The sequence below is a fragment of the Pan paniscus genome, chromosome 6, assembly GCF_029289425.2.
Source record: "Pan paniscus chromosome 6, NHGRI_mPanPan1-v2.0_pri, whole genome shotgun sequence".
In the NCBI taxonomy this organism is placed as follows: Eukaryota; Metazoa; Chordata; class Mammalia; order Primates; family Hominidae; genus Pan; species Pan paniscus.
Genome location: NC_073255.2, coordinates 188,478,996 through 188,497,810, shown reverse-complemented (window position 1 = coordinate 188,497,810; position 18,815 = coordinate 188,478,996). Strand labels below are relative to the sequence as shown.

The 18,815-nt window shown below is 41.1% G+C and overlaps 1 protein-coding gene and 1 non-coding gene across 5 annotated transcripts in view; one reads left to right on the top strand and one right to left on the bottom strand.

Moving 5' to 3' along the window:
• Nucleotides 1-18,815, bottom strand: part of GALNT11 (polypeptide N-acetylgalactosaminyltransferase 11) — a 97,450-nt gene that overhangs the window by 39,775 nt on the left and 38,860 nt on the right. For 2 of the 4 annotated variants that reach the window (XM_055115546.2, XM_034965301.2), the window contains one exon: nucleotides 4,022-4,143. The exons of the other annotated variants lie outside the window; for them this stretch is intronic. The gene's annotated coding sequence lies outside the window, so the exon portion shown is untranslated. The remainder of the gene's footprint in view (nucleotides 1-4,021; nucleotides 4,144-18,815) is intronic. 4 annotated transcript variants of the gene reach the window in all.
• LOC112440608 (small nucleolar RNA U13) lies at nucleotides 14,410-14,515 on the top strand. The gene has a single exon (XR_003028632.1). It is a non-coding gene; the product is annotated as a small nucleolar RNA U13 (small nucleolar RNA).

The window sequence follows — 18,815 nt, the reverse complement described above, 5'->3', positions numbered from 1 at the left end:
TGTGTTCTCTCCTAGAGGCTTAACTGGGGAAGAATTTGCTCTGAACTCACTCAAGTTGTCAGAATTCAATTCCTTGTGGCTCAGGACTGACGGGCCCTGGCTTTTTAATAGCTGTCGGCGGGAGGCCACCCTCAGATCCTAGAGGTTCCCTGGCAGTTCCTTGCCACATGGGCTTCACCAATATGGCCCTTGACTTCATCAAGCCAACCCAGAGGAGTCTCCTCCTCTGGTCTACTTAAGACAGAGTCTTCTATAACATCGATGTAGTCACAGGAGTGGACTCCTATTTTTGCCATATAACCTAACCTAATCAAGAGACTGACATTCTATCACCTTTGCTATACTCTGTTGGTTACAAGCAAGTCACAGGACCCATCCCCACTGCAGGGAAGGGAATTACTGGGGGTCACCTTAGGGTCTGTGAGCCACAATCTCAAATAGAGATTCTAAAAATAAAGGACCAACAACCTTACAAACCATTCACAGAACAGAAACACAAATAGTTCTTAGCTATATGAAAAAATGCTCAAACCTGCTTATACTAAGAGAAATGCAAATTTAAATTACATTGAAATATCATTTCCCACCCGATCAAACTGAAAAAATCCAAAAGCTTGACAACATATTCTGAGAGTGAGGCTGTAGGGAAGCTTTCATACATGTGTAAAAACCAAAGGAGAGTTTCCTCTTCAGAAACTTTTCTCCCCATCTAATTAGGAATAAATAGTAACTTCTCTTAGAAGCAAAATTTATTCAAAGACCTGTGCTAACATTCTTAAATATCTGCTAGCCGTAATAAAGAAATCAATGTACTTTATGTTCTTAGCTCCCACACTTTAGCCTAAATATTTGCCCTGGCATGCTTTTACTAGTCCAAGCAAGCATTAGGTCATAGCCCATTCCTCTTCCTTATTTGAAGGTTTTGACCTTTCTCAGCATTCCACAAGTTACTTCCTCTTTCCTTTGTTCTCCTCTGCCTTTGCCTCTTTTAAGAAGTTCTAAGCTGCTAGCCAATCGGGACAAATACAGAATGTGAGGTCCTGTTCCAGCCAATGGAAACCAGACACAGCAGTAGGGTGGATGTGTCAGGTTATAAATGACCCTGTCTCCTTTGTTCGGTGTACTCTCGTGGCAAAATTGCTGGCGAGTGTACCCTTTCTGCAGAAAGTAAAAATGGCCTTGCTGAGGAAGTTAATGTTCAAGTGCTATTTCTTTACAGCCCTGAGGAACAAGCATTTCTAACACATGGTATACCTTCTATGCAGGTTCATTTAGCAATATCCAGCAAAAATACACTATCTACTCTTTGACTTAGTAATATTACTTCTAGTAATCTATACCACAGATGGTAAAAATAGAAAACAATATATGCATAGGCCTATTCACTACAGGACTATTTATAATAGCAAAAGGCTAAAATAAATCCAATTGTCCATTAATAAGGGGCTGGTTGAACAAACTATGAACTATCCACACAATAGAGCAATACACAGCTATACAAAGGAAAGTATTTTTATTAGTTGCTAATTACAGATTAATCTGTAAATTATGTTGTCAGGTGAAAAAAGATGAGAAGAGTATATATAGGATGCTACATATAAGTACACACACACCTGCCTATATTATAAAACAAAGGATAAAAAGAGGAAAGACAAAGCATAATATTGGGTTGGTTTCTAGCATCCCCCATAAACCATTTAAAAATAGCTGATACCCATAAGAAGAGGAAGAAAACATAAGAGTGGTATGGGATCAGGGCTGGAAGCTGACATCATCTTTGCAGGTGAAGAGTAGCCTTACACTACTATGCAGTCCAGGAAACTAGAAAAATGTGTATACAAAAACATGCAAATAACAATTTAAGCACATACATATTTTAATCTGCACAAAAAGCAAACTTTTATTGTGACTGTTAGCATCTACTGTTGTTAATATTTAAAAACTGTTGCTAATATCTAAAATGCTTTGTGGCGAACTATTTAGGTCGCAAAGGACTAAAATCTCAGCTCACCCAGTTTACATTCCGGCATCATCATCAGATTAGCCTGAGGGGTATTTCTCAACAGCACAATGCCGGGCTTTGAGGTAAGAAGGCTTCTTTTGAAATGCTTTTTGTAGTCGTCCTCTATTAACAGAGGTCATAGTCCACACCAGCTATAAAACTGTGCTCCATGAAGTAGTTAAATTACATAAAGGTCACTAAGACAATGCCTGTTACGCAATGTCACTCTACAGATGATGGCTTAATTCCACTAATCTTCCAGTCTAACCAATCTAACATTTTTCAGAAATCTTAATCTTTCAGAAATCTAAATCATTTCTGAATGATTTAATGAAAATCTTAAATAATCCTAAAGAAAAGGCTAATAAACTAGGAACACAGTAGAAGATCTACAGGCAAGGCTCCATTCAGGGTGCTGGCAATTCATGGGTTTTTTTTTGTTTGTTTTTTGGTTTTTCTGAATCAGAGTTTCGCTCTTGTCGCCCAGGCTGGAGTGCAGTGGCGAGATCTTGGCTCACTGCAACCTCTGCCTCCTGGGTTCAGGCGATTCTCCTGCCTCAGCCTCCTGAGTAGCTGGGATTACAGAGGCCCGCCACCAGGCCCGGCTAATATTTTGTGTTTTTTTTTTTATTAGAGATGGGGTTTCGCCATGTTGGACAGGCTGGTCTTGAACTCCTGACCTCAGGTGATCCTCCTGCCCAGGCCTCCCAAAGTGCTGGGATTACAGGCGTGAGCCACTGTACCTGGCCCGCAATTAATGTTTTAATAGCTTTTGCTATTGTGCTAAAAGCTCAGAAAACACAGACAAGCAAAAAGGAAACTACTTAAAAATCACCAGAAGTCTCACCACTTTAATGTTTTGCTATATAATCTACTACTTATTTTCATCTTTCTACACTATCTACAAAATGCTATACTGCTTTTGGCAACTACCAAAAAATTAATAGACTCAGGTTAGTGGCATCATGGCTAATTTTCTTTGTTCTTTCTTTTATTTAAAACATTTTCTACAAGGAATATGTAGTGATTTAATAAATGAGGTAAAAAATTTCTTAGACAGAAACTCCCTAACTTGAAAATATAAGAACAACTATGGAAAAGATTAAATACTTTAAGGCTATGAAAGAAATAGGATACCATATTATTTTAACCTCACAAGCAAAGGGGATTTCCATAGCCACAAGCACCAAGAAAAATGAGCAGGTTTAAGCACACCGAAAGAATATTTTAATTCCATCAATTTGTCAAAGATATGAGAATAAAATTGAGTACTGAACAAATGTTCTAAAAGCACAATTTGAAGAACAGTTTTTCCTCTATGAATCATTATCTAATCTGAAATTCTTAACCACCTTTTAATGTCCATCTTTTACCACAAGACTAATGAGAAGATTCTATTTCACAGGACAGCTTTCATTTTCTACCAGAATAAACTAATTTTCATAATATTTAATGCATTTAAAATGTATTTATTTACCTTTCAGTAGTTTCCAGCTATTTTCTTGTAAGATACTCTTGCATTACAAATTGTCAAACAGCAAATATTTATTAGCTTTTTCCATAAAAGAGGCACATTCATATTTTAACTCAGCTGTAGTCATGTGAATACAAATATTAATTTACAACAGTACAGTACCCACATACCCCTGTGAAATTACCAGGTGATGACAACATAAAAATACACATTATTCTTTCTCATTCCTTATTTACCCAGAAAGCTAGAAGAAAACATAGCTACCAATAGTAGTTTATAATTACACATAAGGCGATTGCTGAATTAGGAAAGGTTCAGAGCAAATTCCAGACATCATATGCTCCCTGGGAATGATCCTCAGACATCCCTGATATTTATGAATCTCTTTTCTGTAAGACAATCGAAAAGAACATGAATGCATGAAATGTCTAACACTGTGTCTGAAATGCAGAAGAAAACCACAAGGTAATGCTGATGGGAGAAAGAAGCAAATTTAATCAAACACACAGAAAAGAAACTAAAAGGACAAACAACATGGCAGATACCTAAAAGAGCAAAACCTGGGACAGCTGATGAGCCAGTGAATAAGGGATGGTAGAGGCTGTTATTCTTCAACACTTTGAATGAATGCCCAAGTAAAAAGTAGCAGCTCTCGCTCACTATAGACCTGTGGAAGACAAGAAGGTAAAAGCTACCTCAGGTAAAAGCTAGCCTCAGGGAGCAAGCATGAGGTCAGTAGTTTCTACCTCCTAATTCTATGAGGTAGAAAAGAACAGTAAGGAAAACAAATAATATAAATTGAAATAAATGACTATGGGCACATGCCACTGTGTCCAGCTGTTATACATAATTATTAATAGTAGTATTAGTTAAAGGGTTTTCGCTTGCATCCTACACATACTCTTTCCTGTGTCAGCTATGCCATTCATCCGTGAGAGTCATTCTTCCCAGTCGGCCAAGGGAGACAGAGTAGGAGCTACCTACAAACCATGGCTGAGTGGTGCTAGTGAGGGGCTCTGCCCCCTGACTGCCCATTATGCTGAAATTCCTGCATTATAAACTAATCCTTTGGGTCTGGAAAGCTTGCCTTTTATTTAAGATGTTCTTATCTCTCAGTCTTCAATCAAAACAGAAGTTGCATCCTTTTTGTCCAATCAAAATTTTTGGAACTCTAGCACATAAATTATTTTGTAAATGTGATTTAAAAAAACATGTAATTCATCACTTGTTAGAAAAACACTTACTCTCAGCAGAATTCTGAAAACCACTGCTAAAATTAGAAAGGAGGAGAGGAAGGAAGCTCAATCGGGGAAAATGAATTTGCATATTACTTAGAAGTGGAAAACTTTAAGAATCACCTTATGCTATATTAAGAATCTCTTAATTCTGTGGATTGTCATCTTTCATGGGGTTTCAAAAATCTTTGCCATTATTTATTAAAATATTCCTTCTGGCCGGGCGCAGTGGCTCATGCCTGTCATCCCAGCACTTTGGGAGGCCGAGGCGGGTGGATCATCTGAGGTCGGGGGTTCAAGACCAGCCTGACCAACATGGAGAAACCCTGTCTCTATTAAAAATACAAAATTTGCCGGGCATGGTGGCATACGCCTGTAATCCCAGATACTCAGGAGGCTGAGGCAGAAGAATCACTTGGATCTGGGGTGAGCCGATATTGTACCATTGCACTCCAGCCTGGGCAACAAGAGTGAAACTCCGTCTAAAAAAAACAAACACAAAAACAAATATTCCTTCTACCCCCCTCCCTCTTCTCCTTCTAGGATTCAAATCACATATGTCAGACTTTCTCAGGATGGAGTATATTTCTTACAGCTTCTTCAGTGTTGTCCAGCCTTCCCCCCTCACGCTTCATTCAGAGAGGTTTCTTCTGATCTCTTGGGGGCTCACTTTTCTCTTCAGCAGTATCTAATCTGCTGAATCCACTGAATCCTCCATTTTGGCTACTGTATTTTTTAGATCTAGTATTTAGTTGTTTTTCAGGTCTGCTTTGCCCCCTTATATTAAGTTTCCAGTTCCTTGTTGAAATGTTTTTATTCAACTTTTATCTCCATGAACATAATAAACATATGCTTTAGCGTCTGTCTGGTAATTCCACTGTCTGCAAAGCCTGTTTCTATCCTCTGTTATCTGTGCGGGTTCTTGTTAAGGCAGTCTCCCAGTGGGCCTGGTTACACTGACTTGGTGGTATGGTGGACACTATTTGAAAAATCATTTCAGAAATAATTCGAGGCGTGAGATGTTATCTTCCTCTGGAGAGGATTTTCATCTGTCTCTGTTAGGTGACTGGGGTCACCAGCAATTTGAGATCACCCTAATCCATTTCACCATTTGAGATTTACTAAACCCCCAGGTGACCCCATGGAGCTTCAGTCCAGGCAAAGGCTGGCACACTCCCAGCCCATGAGTGTTCTGGATGGCAGCCTCTCAAGGTTTCAACATTAACCCCAGGTGGCTCACCAGGATTCTTACCCACAGCAAGTTCTAGACTCCAGTTTTTGTTTTTGTCCCCTGTGAGTCAGTTAACTACACTGCTCAGCCTCTCACCTGCTCTTCCAGAACAGCAAATAGCCGGGCAAAAGCAGCCCTGGGTCAGAGGCTCACGTCTCTGGTTTTCTATCATCTCCCAAATCTTAACCCAGTAATTCTTTACTATGTTGTAAATTCCTTGATGCTTTTCAGAAAAGTATCAGCTGGCTTTAACTAGGTTACTCAGGCCATTATCGGAAGCACAAGGCCAGGGCTATTTTCTAAACAGTTGTTTTGGCATTTCAAAGAGTGCAGGCTAGGTACTGCCAAAAAGAACATCAGCAAATCAAACTGTGACAGAATCTTGGGCCTTTTTTTTGAGACAAGGTCTCACTGTCACCCAGGCTGGGGTGTGTGGTTATGATCATAGATTACTGTAGCCTCCAACTCCTGGGCTCAAGCGATCCTCACCTCATCCACCCAAAGTATTGGGATTATAGGCATGAGCCACCATGCCCAGCTATGGGCCTTTTTCAGAAAACTTTTTTCCTCCATACATCGTGAACTGTATAGAAAATTAATTTCTGAGAATCTACCACCTCAACAGGTTTAGAAAGCTGACAGACTTAATCAATCTGGCAAATCACCAGATCCTAGCTCATGCTGTTAACCAAGCCCAGTAAATAAACATCGCAGTTACTGTTGTTTGCAGGTCCCCTTGAGCATTACTATCCCGCACAGTGTTCTGAATTCCAACTGCCAGTACCTGTATCTCTGGCTTCTGAAGCCCATCTGCCCACGTGCAAGGCAGGCCCAAACTACAGGGGAATGTGTACCTACCTGAGGGCAGTCCTCACAATATACTGATAAGAAGACTCCAGCTTCCTTAAATCCAGCCTCCCTCCAAACCCCCAGTGGAAAAATCACAACTCTGACATACGTATGCTACACTGGCTCTAGAATTCCTCAGCACAATCAAGCTTCATTTGTCCACAGCGGGACCTGGCTTGAAAACATGCCCTTTATTGGCTGTCTTTCCTAGACGGCGCACTTCATTCCCCTACTGGTGTGTCCTGGGATTACCTCGCAAATACACAACTTGGATTCAGATTTCTATCTCAAGATCTGCTTCCAGAGGAACCAAAACCAATCAATTCAGGTTTCAACAGAAAAGGAACAATTTGACAAATCCTTAGATGAACTAATTTATTTCTAAATGAAAAATCTAATAAAGAGAGCCTTTACAGCTTTTGTTGCCTTAAAGTGCAAAATAATGCACAGAAAAACGTTTTTCTGAAAAGCAGTAACATATCTTCATACTTGCAGGAACAGAACATTAAAAAAGCGATAAACTTTTCTCTCTTCTTTTTTTTTTTTTTTTTTTTTTTCAGACGGAGTCTCGCTCTGTCGCCCAGGCTGGAGTGCAGTGGCACGATCTCGGCTCACTGCAAGCTCCACCTCCCGGCTTCACGCCATTCTCCTGCCTCAGCCTCCGGAGTAGCCAGGACTACAGGAGTCCGCCACCACGGCCAGCTAATTTTTTTGTATTTTTAGTAGAGACGGGGTTTCAGTGTGTTAGCCAGGATGGTCTCGATCTCCTGACCTCGTGATCCGCCCGCCTCGGCCTCCCAAAGTGTCTTTTTTTTTTTTTTTTTTGAGACAGAGTTTCGCTCTTGTTGCCCAGACTGGAGTGCAACAGCGCAATCTCAGCTCACCGCAACCTCCGCCTCCCGGGTTCAAGCGATTCTCCTGCCTCAGACTCCCAAGGAGCTGGGATTACAGGCATGCGCCACCACGGCTTGTATTTTTGTAGACGGAGTTTCTCCATGTTGGTGAGGCTGGTCTCAAACTCCCGACCTCAGGTGATCCGCCAGCCTTGGCCTTGGCCTCCCAAAGTGCTGGGATTATGGGCAGGAGCCACGGGGTCCAGTCAAAAAGTGATAAGCTTTTCTAAGGAAAGCGAAAGCTACCAGGCAGTGTAGTTTGAAATCCTTACTAATCCGGTGATACATAAGAAAGATTAAATTTAGCATAATCAAACCTAGACACAATATTGCAGCACTGAGCCTATGTGTCTAAAGCACTGAAGTGGTAACAAGTCACAAAATACAAGTTAAAAACAAGGTGGTGACTTCGCTTTCAGCTGCAACATGTAATGAGAAAAAACTGGGAAAATTCAAAATCAATGGCTCTTTTGGGACCATCAGAGAACTGAGCTAACAGGGCAAACGGTGCTGGAAACCTGGAAAGACACAGAGGAGATCCGCTTACCTGGAGCAGAAACTGCCAGAGCCATAAGCTGGTGCTGGATGCTCGGTGTGGACTAGTGAGAGTGAGAAACTCGGGGAAGCAGTCTCAGGAGGTGCGAGACCCACACTTCTGTGGGCTTTACCTCCAGGAACTCCACCAGGCGCTAAGGTAAAAGATCCCAGAGAGATCCCTCTGGCAGGGGAGGGGAAGAGTAATAAGCCCAGAGTTTTCTCTGCCACAAAGTCATTTGCTCCAGGGGAAAAAAACTTTGCTAGATCCTTCTCCTAACTAGGGGAATGCAAAGGGCATTCCTCCCACTCCAGCCCCCTCCAGCCTTCCTGTCATACCTACAGGGCAAAAAAATCCGCAAAGGTCAGGGCCTCAAGGAAATAGGGCAGGAATAGATAACAGGGGAGAAGAGCTCTAACACTAGAGAAGTACTTGTGAAGATCACAGCCCACTGTAAGAGTGAACCTATGTGAGACCCAGACCCACTGTCAGACTGAGATTTAACCAGATTCCAGAACTCGCACCCTCCCTCACACTTTACCACCACACCCACAGGGTTCCAAATATACTAAAAATGGCTTACAACTCAAAGAGGAAAAAAAAAGTGATAAAGCTGGAAGCGTCATGCTACCAGACTTCAAAATATACTACAAAGCTGTAGCGATGGAAACAACATGGTACTGGCATAAAAACTGATATACAGAGCAATGGAACAGAATAGAGAACCCAGAAATCAATCCACAATATCTACAGCCAACTGATTATTGACAAAGATGCCAAGAATACTCACTGGGGAAAGGACAGTATCTTCAATAGATGATACTGGGAAAACTGGATATTCATATGCAGACAAATGAAACTAGCCTCCCACCTCTATATGAAAATCAACTCAAAATGGATTAAAGACCTAAATGTAAGACCTGAAACTATAAAACTACTGAAAGAAAACAGGGGAAATGCCTCAGGACGTTAATCTGGGAAAATATTTTATGAATACAACTTCAAAAGCCCAGGCAACAAAAGCAAAAACAAACACACGGGATTATGTCACACTAAAAAACTTCTACACAGCAAAGGAAACAATCAGCAGAGTGAAAAGACAACCTATAGAATGGGAGAAAATATAAGCAAACTATTCATCCAAAAGGGGATTAATATCCAGAATAAACCAGAAACTAAAACATCTCAGCAGGAAAAAAAAATCAGATTTAAAAATGGGCAAATGATCTGAATAGCCGTCTCTCAAAAGAAGACAAATGGCCAAGAAATATATGACAAAATGTTCACTTATCACAAATCATCAAGGAACGGCAAATCAGAAGCACAATGAGGTATCATCTCATCCCAGTTAGAGTGGCTATTACCAAAAAGACAAATAAAACAAAACCAACAAATGCTGGGGAGGATGCAGAGAAAAATGAACTCTTACACTCTGCAGGTGAGAATATCAACTAGTACAGCCACTATGGAAAACAGTATAGAGGCTCCTCAAAATCTACAAATAGCATACCATATGAACCAGCAATCCCACTACTGGGCATTTATCCAAAGGAAAGGAAATTGGTATATCGAAGAGACATCTACATCCCCATGTTAACTGCAGCATTATTCACAATAGCCAAGATACGGAATGAATCTGGGTGTCCAACAGATGAAAAGATAAAGAAAATGTGGAATATAAACACAATGAAATACTATTCAGCCATAATTTGAGTGGAATCCTGTCACTCACAGCAACATGGATGGAACTGGAGGATATTAAGTGAAATAAGCCAGGAACAGAAAGTTAAACACCACATGTTCTCCTTCTATGTGGAAGCTGAAAAACAGTTGATCTCACAGAAAAATCAGAACAGAGGATACTAGAGGCTGGGAAGGGTGGGCGAAGGGAGGAGATAGGAAGAGATTTGTTAAAGGTTACAAAATTATAGGTAGATAGGAGGAATAAGTTCTACTGGTCTATAGCACTGTAGGATGACTACAGTTAACAATAACATATTGTACAGTTTCCAATAGCTATAAGGAGAATATTGAATGTTCCCAACACAAAGAAATGATAAATGTATGAGATGATGGATATGCTAATTACTCTGATCTGATCACTGATACATTATGTGTATAGAAACATCACTATGTACCCCATAAATATACACAATTATATGCCAATTGAAAAATAAAATAAAATGTATATTGTAAACTCTAGAGTAAACACTATGTTGGAAATAAATGCTTATTCCCCAATGTCGCAGAGAAGAATCAGCAATCAGACAAAAAGTTTCCTTAGCAAGGCGATGTTTACTCTCCGCAGAAAGGGTGGTGCCCGTCAGCAATCCTGCCACAAGCACACACAAAGTAAAAAAGACACTAGAATATTTATCCTTTATGCATGAGGTCCCTATTGCTGTGTTCTGACTCCATTGGCTGGAGCCAGACCTCACAATCTAAACTAAAACCCGATTGGCTAACAGTTCAAAACTTTTCTAAATAGGTAAAGGCAGTGAGGAACAAAGGAAAAAAGGAAGTTACTTACGAAAGGATTTAGAAAAGTAATAATATTCCCAAATAAGGGAGGAGGCTGCAAGCTGGGACATGCCTGGGCACATTCAGCACGAACAATTTGACTAAGGAACAAGGACACAAAATGTATTATGTGCCTGTGAGCATGTTTAACACAGATACTGAAGTCAGAGTATGCTTATTCTGTCACATTTGCTACGTAAGGCTTAACAGAGAGTTATTACTATAAAATAAGAAACTTGAAGAAAGTTCTGAGAAAAGATATCAATAACATTTATGATTTAAAGGGGAAGCTTTGAAGAGGAACTTTTGCTTTCTACACATTAGAATTTTTTTCTTTTTTTTTTTTTTTTTTTTGAGATGGAGTCTCACTCTGTCACCTAGGCTGGAAGTGGCACAATCTTGGCTCACTGCAACCTCCACCTCCCAGGTTGAAGCAATTCTTCTGCCTCAGCCTCCTGAGTAGCTGGGACAACAGACGTGTGCCAGCATGCCCAGCTAATTTTGTGTTTTTAGTAGAGATGGGGTTTCAACATGTTGGCCAGGCTGGTCTCAAACTCCTGACCTCAAGTGATCCACCTGCCTTGGCCTCCCAAAATCCTGGGACTACAGGGGTGAGCCACAGCACCCAGCTTAAAAACTTTTTTTTTTTTTTTTTTTTTTTTTTGAGACAGAGTTTTGCTCTTGTTGCCCAGGCTGGAATGCAGTGGCATGATCTTGGCTCACTGCAATCTCCGCCTCCCAAGTTTAAGCGATTCTCCTGCCTCAGCCTCCTAAAAACTTTTTAAAAGAAGTATAATTGACATGCTACATTGTAACTGACAGAATAATGGTCTGTTGCAGGAAGTCAGGGACCCCAAACGGAGGGACTAGCTGAAGCCATGGCAGAAGAACATGGATTGTGAAGATTTCATGGACATTTATTTGTTCCCCCAATTAATACTTTTATAATTTCTTATGCCTTTCTTTACTGCAATCTCTAAACATAAATTGTGAAGATTTCGTGGACACTTATCACTTCCCCAATCAATACCCTTGTGATTTCCTATGCCTGTCTTTACTTTAATCTCTTAATCCTGTCAGCTGAGGAAGATGTATGTCGCCCCAGGATCTATGATAATTGCATTAGCTGCACAAATTGTACAGCATGTGTGTTTGAGCAATATGAAATCTGGGCACCTTGAAAAAAGAACAGGATAACAGCAATTGTTCAGGGAATAAGAGAGATAACCTTAAACTCTGACCGCCAGTGAGCCGGGCAGAACAGAGCCATATTTCTCTTCTTTCAAAAGCAAATGGGAGAAATATCGCTGAATTCTTTTTCTCAGCAAGGAACAACCCTGGGAAAGAGAATACGCGCCTGGAGGTATACGCTTATAAACAGCCCCCCCAGGTGTGCCCGTCTCTTATGGTTGAGACTACAGGGCTGAAATAGACCCCAGTCTCCCATAGCGCTCCCAGGCTTATTAGGAAGAGGAAATTCCCGCCTAATAAATTTTGGTCAGACTGGTTGATCTCAAAACCCTGTCTCCTGATAAGATGTTATCAATGACAATGGTGCCCAAAACTTCATTAGCAATTTTAATTTCACCCCGGTCCTGTAGTCCTGTGATCTCTCCCTGCCTCCACTTGCCTTGTGATATTCTATTACCTTGTAAAGTACTTGATGTCTGTGACCCACACCTATTCGCACACTCCCTTCCCCTTTTGAAAATCCTTAAAAACTTGCTGGTTTTTGTGGCTTGTTGGGCATCACGGAACCTACCGGCATGTGATGTGTCCCCCGGACGCCCAGCTTTAAAATTTCTCTCTTTTGTACTCTGTCCCTTTATTTCTCAAGCTGGCCTACGCTTAAGGAAAATAGAAAAGAACCTACGTGAATATTGGGGCAGATTCCCCAATAATGGTCCCCTCAGAAATGTACACATCCTAATCCCCAGAATTAAGGTAGCAGATGAGATTAAAGTTGCTACTCAGATGACGTTAAAATACAGAGATTATTCTGGATTATGTGGGTAGACCCAATATAATTACAAGGGTCCTTAAATGTGAAAGAGGGAGGCAAAAGAGGAGATCAGAGTTGATGCAATGTGAGAAGAACTTGACCTACTGCTAGCTTTGAAGATGGAAGAAAAGGGCCACAAGCCAAGGACTGCAGGTGGCTTCTCAATAGGGCAAGGAAACAGATGCTCTCCCAGAACCTCAAAAAAGTGAAACAGCCCTGCCAACACCTTGAGTTTAGTCCCCTGAGATGCTTTTCAGACTTCTGACTTCTAGAACTGTAAGATAAGTTGTGCTGTAAGAATAGGAAGCTCATACAAGATAAGAGAGGAGATAAAGTTGAATCACATAAAATGTCCAATTAAAAAGAAATAAAAGGCCAGGCGCGGTGGCTCACACCTGTAATCCCAGCACTTTGGGAGGACAAAGCAAGCGGATCATGAGGTCAGGAGATCGAGACCATCCTGGCTAACACAGTAAAACCCTGTCTCCACCAAAAATACAAAAAATTAGCTGGGCGTGGTGGCGGGCACCTATAGTCCCAGCTACTTGGGAGGCTGAGGCAGGAGAATGGTGTGAACCCGGGAGGCGGAGCTTGCAGTGAGCCAAGATCGCACCACTGCTCTCCAGCCTGGGCGACAGAGGGGAGACTCTGTCTCAAAAAAAAAAAAAAAAGAAAGAAAAAGAAAAAAGAAAGAAAAAAGCAATGAGTGCAAAACAGTTACAAAGATGGAAGATGCTAATCCAACGATATTAATAATCACTTCTAACGTGAATTGTCTAAATACACCAATCAAAAGAGAGTGTCACAGTGGACAAAAGTTTTTAAAAAGACCTAACTATATCATGTCTGTAAGAAACCAACTTGAACTATAAAGCTTTAGATATGCTAACAGTAAAGGGATGGAGAAAGATATATCATGCTGACATTACAAATCAAAGAAAGCTGGAGTAATTGTAACTGCAGACAAAGCAGATTTTGTCTGATAGTCAGGGACAAAAAGGATCTTATATAATAATAAAGAGGTCGGTTCTCCAAGAAGACGTAACAGTCTTGAATGTGTATGCTTCAAATAAGAAGGCATCATAATACATGAGGCAAAACTAAGAAAAATATACAGAGACAAATCCACTACTACAGCTGGAGACTTCAACACTGTCAGTTACTGACAGATCAAGCAGCCAGAAAATCAGTAAAGAAACTGATAACTAGAACTGTCAATCAACCTGATCTAAATGACGTTTATAGAAAATTCCATCCAATCATGGTAGATATACATTCTTCTCTAGCTCACATTCACCAATATAGACCACATTCTGGACCATAAAACACATCTTAACAGATTCAAGACTAGAAAGCATACAAAACATGGTCTCAAATAACATGAATTAAACTAGAAATCAGTAACAGCGATATCTGGAAAATCCCCAAATATCTAGAAATTAACACATTTCTAAATAACCCATGGGTCTAAGAAGTCTCAAAAATTAAACAATATATTGAACTAAAGTAAAAATGAAAATATAACTTATCAACATTTGTGGGATACAAAGCACACAGTGTTTAGAGAAAAACGTGCAGCATTAAATGAAAATATTAGAAAGGAAGAAAGATCTGAAGTCAGTAACCTAAGCTTGCACTTCTGAAAACCAGAGAAAGAAGAACAATTTGATTCTTTTGTAGTTCATAAGTGTGGTGACTGGGTTTTCATGTGCTTGTGGGAAATATGCCTCCCTCAAATCTTATTACGAAGTCAGCCCATTTTACTTGTCTGACATGAACTTAGTAGAAAATTAAAAATTAAAAAATTAAAAATAAAAAGGAAAACAATTTAAGCCTAAGGCAATCAAAAGAAAAAAATACAATAAAAATTAAAATAGAAATCAATGAAATTGGAAAAAGGAAAACAGTAAGAGAAAAATCAACAAAACCAAAAGCTGGTTCTTTAAAAAGATCAAAAAAAGTGATAAACCTCTAGCCAGGTAAAACTGATTAGATTGTACCCTCTCTTCCCTTAGAAAAAAGAGAAAAGACAAATTACCAATATCAGCAATGAAGAACCAGTCATCATACTGTTCCCATGAACAGTAAAAGGATAATAAAGAAATATTATAAATAACTCTATGCCCACAAATACAAGAAAAAATGTACCAATTTCTTTAAACTATCAAAACTCACCAACACAAAAACCTGCATATGAAACCTTACAGCAGCTTTATTTATAACCGTCAAAACTTGGAAGCAAACAACTAAGAGGTCCCTCAAAAGATGAATGAACAGTGGTACATCCATACAATGGAGTTTTATTCAGCAAAAAGAAGAACTATCAAACTACACAAAGATGTGAAAGAAACTGAAATGCATATTGCTAAATGAAGGATGCCAACTTGAAAAGGCTACATATTGAATGCTTTCCATTGTATGACATTCTGGAAAAGGTAAAACTATAGAGATGATAAAGAGATCAGTAGTAGTCAGGGGCTCATAGGGTGGGGAGGCAGAGGGTTCAATATGAAGCACAGGGGAATTTTTAGGGCAGGGCAACTTCTGTGTAATATGACAGAGGCAGATACATGATCCAGTGCTGGAGGTGGGGCCTGGTGGGAGATGCTTGGATCATGGGGGTTAATCGATCCCTCATGGCTTGCTGCTGACTTGCTGACAGGGAGTTCTTGCAAGATCTGGTCATTTCAAAGTATGTGGCACCTCCCCTACCACTCTCTTTTGCTTGCTCCTGCTTTCACCATGTGACGTGCCTGCTCCCCCTTCACCTTCTGCCATGATTGGATGCTTCCCGAGGCCTTCCTAGAAGCCAAGCAGATGCCAGCACCATGCTTCCCATAAAGCCTGCAGAACCCTGAGCCAATTAAACCACTTTTCTTTACGAATTACCCAGTCTCTGGTATTTCTTTATAGTAATGCAAGAATGGCTTAACACACACCCAGTTCTTGGTTTTTAATATCATTCTCCAATAAAAAAGGACCAGAAGTCCTTAGAAAAATGGCGGATTCTAAGACTGGGACAGGAAATGTGCAAGATGGCTCTTGCAGTGCCAGAAAATAAGGAAGTGCTCAATAAAACAAACAAAAACTACAATGTCGGGGGCACATCAAAGGGACAGATGGAACCAAATGAAGAGCTCGTAATAGCCGTAGCTGTGACAATCATCTGAACAAAAAAATAAAGTTGTATTGCATTATAGCCCAAAGTATAAAATAAACGTCCCTAAGTCCAAACTGAGAGAAATAAATGACTAAATAGTAAACAGGACAGACTATAACAGATCTCCACACAGAATTCCAAATAATTTAGACACTTCGCCCTCAAGGGTGGGCTGTGCACATGGACTTTCTTCCAAAGGACTACAGTACAAGAAGGGAGGGTGGGGAGAAACTTTACAGTGGAGAAACCTGACAACCACTGCCTCAGCCAGGTAATTGAGATTACTCTAAATTGTGATATGCACAGATAGTATGTATCCTTAATATGGTATGATGACAATGGCATTTGACCTCTGTAGTCTTCCTCCCCAAAACATGAAACAAATCCCAACTGAGGGACATCTACAAGATACCTGACCAGTGGAGGTATACCTCATTTAAATATTTCACTTTATTGTGCTTCGTTGACGTTGTGGTTTTTGTTTGTTTGTTTTACAAATTGAAGAGTTGTGGCAACCCTGCATTGACCAAGTATATGAGCACCATTTTCCCATCAGTATTTGTTTACTTCGTGTTTCGGTGTTACGTTTTGCTAATACTCAGGATATTTCAACTTTTTTATTACTATGATATTTGTTATGTGATCTGTGTCGATGATCTTTGATGTTACTCCTGTAATTGTTTTGGGACACAAGGAACCACGTGCAGATGTGAAACAGGGAACTTACTCAATAAATGTGTGTGTTCTCACTGCTCAACCAAACCAGCCATTCCTTTGTCTTTCCCCATCTCCTTGGGCCTCCCTGTTCCCTAAGACAAAACCATATTGAAATCCAGACAATTAATAACCCTACAATGGCTTATAAGTGTTCAAGGGAAAGGAAGAGTCACACATCTCTCACTTTAAATAAAAAACTACAAGTGATTGGGGGCGGTTCCAAGATGGCCAAATAGGAACAGCTCCAGTCTACAGCTCCCAGCGTGAGTGACGCAGAAGACGGGTGATTTCTGCATTTCCAACTGAGGTACCGGGTTCGTTTCAATGGGGCTTGTTGGACAGTGGGTGCAGGACAGTGGGTGCAGCCTACTGAGTGTGAGCCAAAGCAGGGTGAGGCATCGCCTCATCTGGGAACTGCAAGGGGTCAGGGAATTCCCTTTCCTAGCCAAGGGAAGCTGTAACAGACGGCACCTTGAAAATAGGGTCACTCCCACCCTAATACCGTGCTCTTCCAATGGTCTTAGCAAATGGCACACCAGGAGATTACATCCCATGCCTGGCTCGGAGGGTCCCACGCCCACAGAGCCTTGCTCATTGCTAGCACAGCAGTCTGAGATCGAACTGCAAGGCAGCAGCGAGGCTGGGGGAGGGGTGCCCGTCATTGCTGAGGCTTGAGTAGGTAAACAAAGCAGCCAGGAAGCTCAAACTGGGTGGAGCCCACCGCAGCTCAAGGCCTGCCTGCCTCTGTAGACTCCACCTCTGGGGGCAGGGCGTAGCCAAACAAAAGGCAGCAGAAACCTCTGCAGACTTAAATGTCCCTGTCTGACAGCTTTGAATAGAGTAGTGGTTCTCCCAGCACAGAGTTTAAGATCTGAGAATGGACAGACTGCCTCCTCAAGTGAGTCCCTGACCCCCGAGTAGCCTAACTGGGAGGCACCTCCCAGTAGGGGCACACTGACACCCCACACAGCTGGGTACCCCTCTGAGATGAAGCTTTCAGAGGAACAATCAGGCAGCAACATTCACTGTTCATCAATATTTGCTGTTCTGCAGCCTCCGCTGCTGATACCCAGGCAAACAGCATCTGGAGTGGACTTCCAGCAAACTCCAACAGACCTGCAGCTGAGGGTCCTGACTATTAGAAGGAAAACTAACAAACAGAAAGGACATTCACACCGAAATCCCATCTGTACATCACCATCATCAAAGACCAAAGGTAGATAAAACCACAAAGATGGGGAAAAACACAGCAGAAAAGCTGAAAATTCTAAAAATCAGAGTGCCTCTCCCCCTCCAAAGGAATGCAGCTCCTCGCCAGCAATAGAACAAAGCTGGATGGAGAATGACTTTGACGAGTTGAGAGAAGAAGGGTTCAGACGATCAAACTACTCCGAGCTAAAGGAGGAAGTTCGAACGCATCGCAAAGAAGCTAAAAACCTTGAAAAAAGATTAGACAAATGGCTAACTAGAATGTAGAGAAGTTCTTATATGACCTGATGGAGCTGAAAACCATGGCACGAGAACTACGTGACGAATGCACAAGCTTCAATAGCCGATTAGATCAACTGGAAGAAAGGGTATCAGTAATTGAAGATCAAATGAATGAAATGAAGCAAGAAGAGAAGTTTAGAGAAAAAAGAGTAAAAAGGAACGAAGCCTCCAAGAAATATGAGACTATGTGAAAAGACCAAATCTACGTCTGATTGGTGTGCCTGAAAGTGACGGGGAGAATGGAACCAAGTTGGAAAACACTCTGCAGGATATTATCCAGGAGAATTTCCCCAACCTAGCAAGGCAGGCCAACATTCAAATTCAGGAAATACAGAGAACGCCACAAAGATACTCCTTGAGAAGAGCAACTCCAAGGCACATAATTGGAAGATTCACCAAAGTTGAAATGAAGGAAAAAATGTTAAGGGCAGCCAGAGACAAAGGTCGAGTTACCCACAAAGGGAAGCCCATCAGACTAACAGCGGATCTCCTGGCAGAAACTCCACAAGCCAGAAGAGAGTGGGGACCATATGCAACGTTCTTAAAGAAAAGAAATTTCAACCCAGAATTTCATATCCAGCTAAACTAAGCTTTATAAGTGAAGGAGAAATAAAATCCTTTACAGACAAGCAAATGCTGAGAGATTTTGTCACCATCAGGCCTGCCCTACAAGAGCTCCTGAAGGAAGCACTAAAGATGGAGAGGA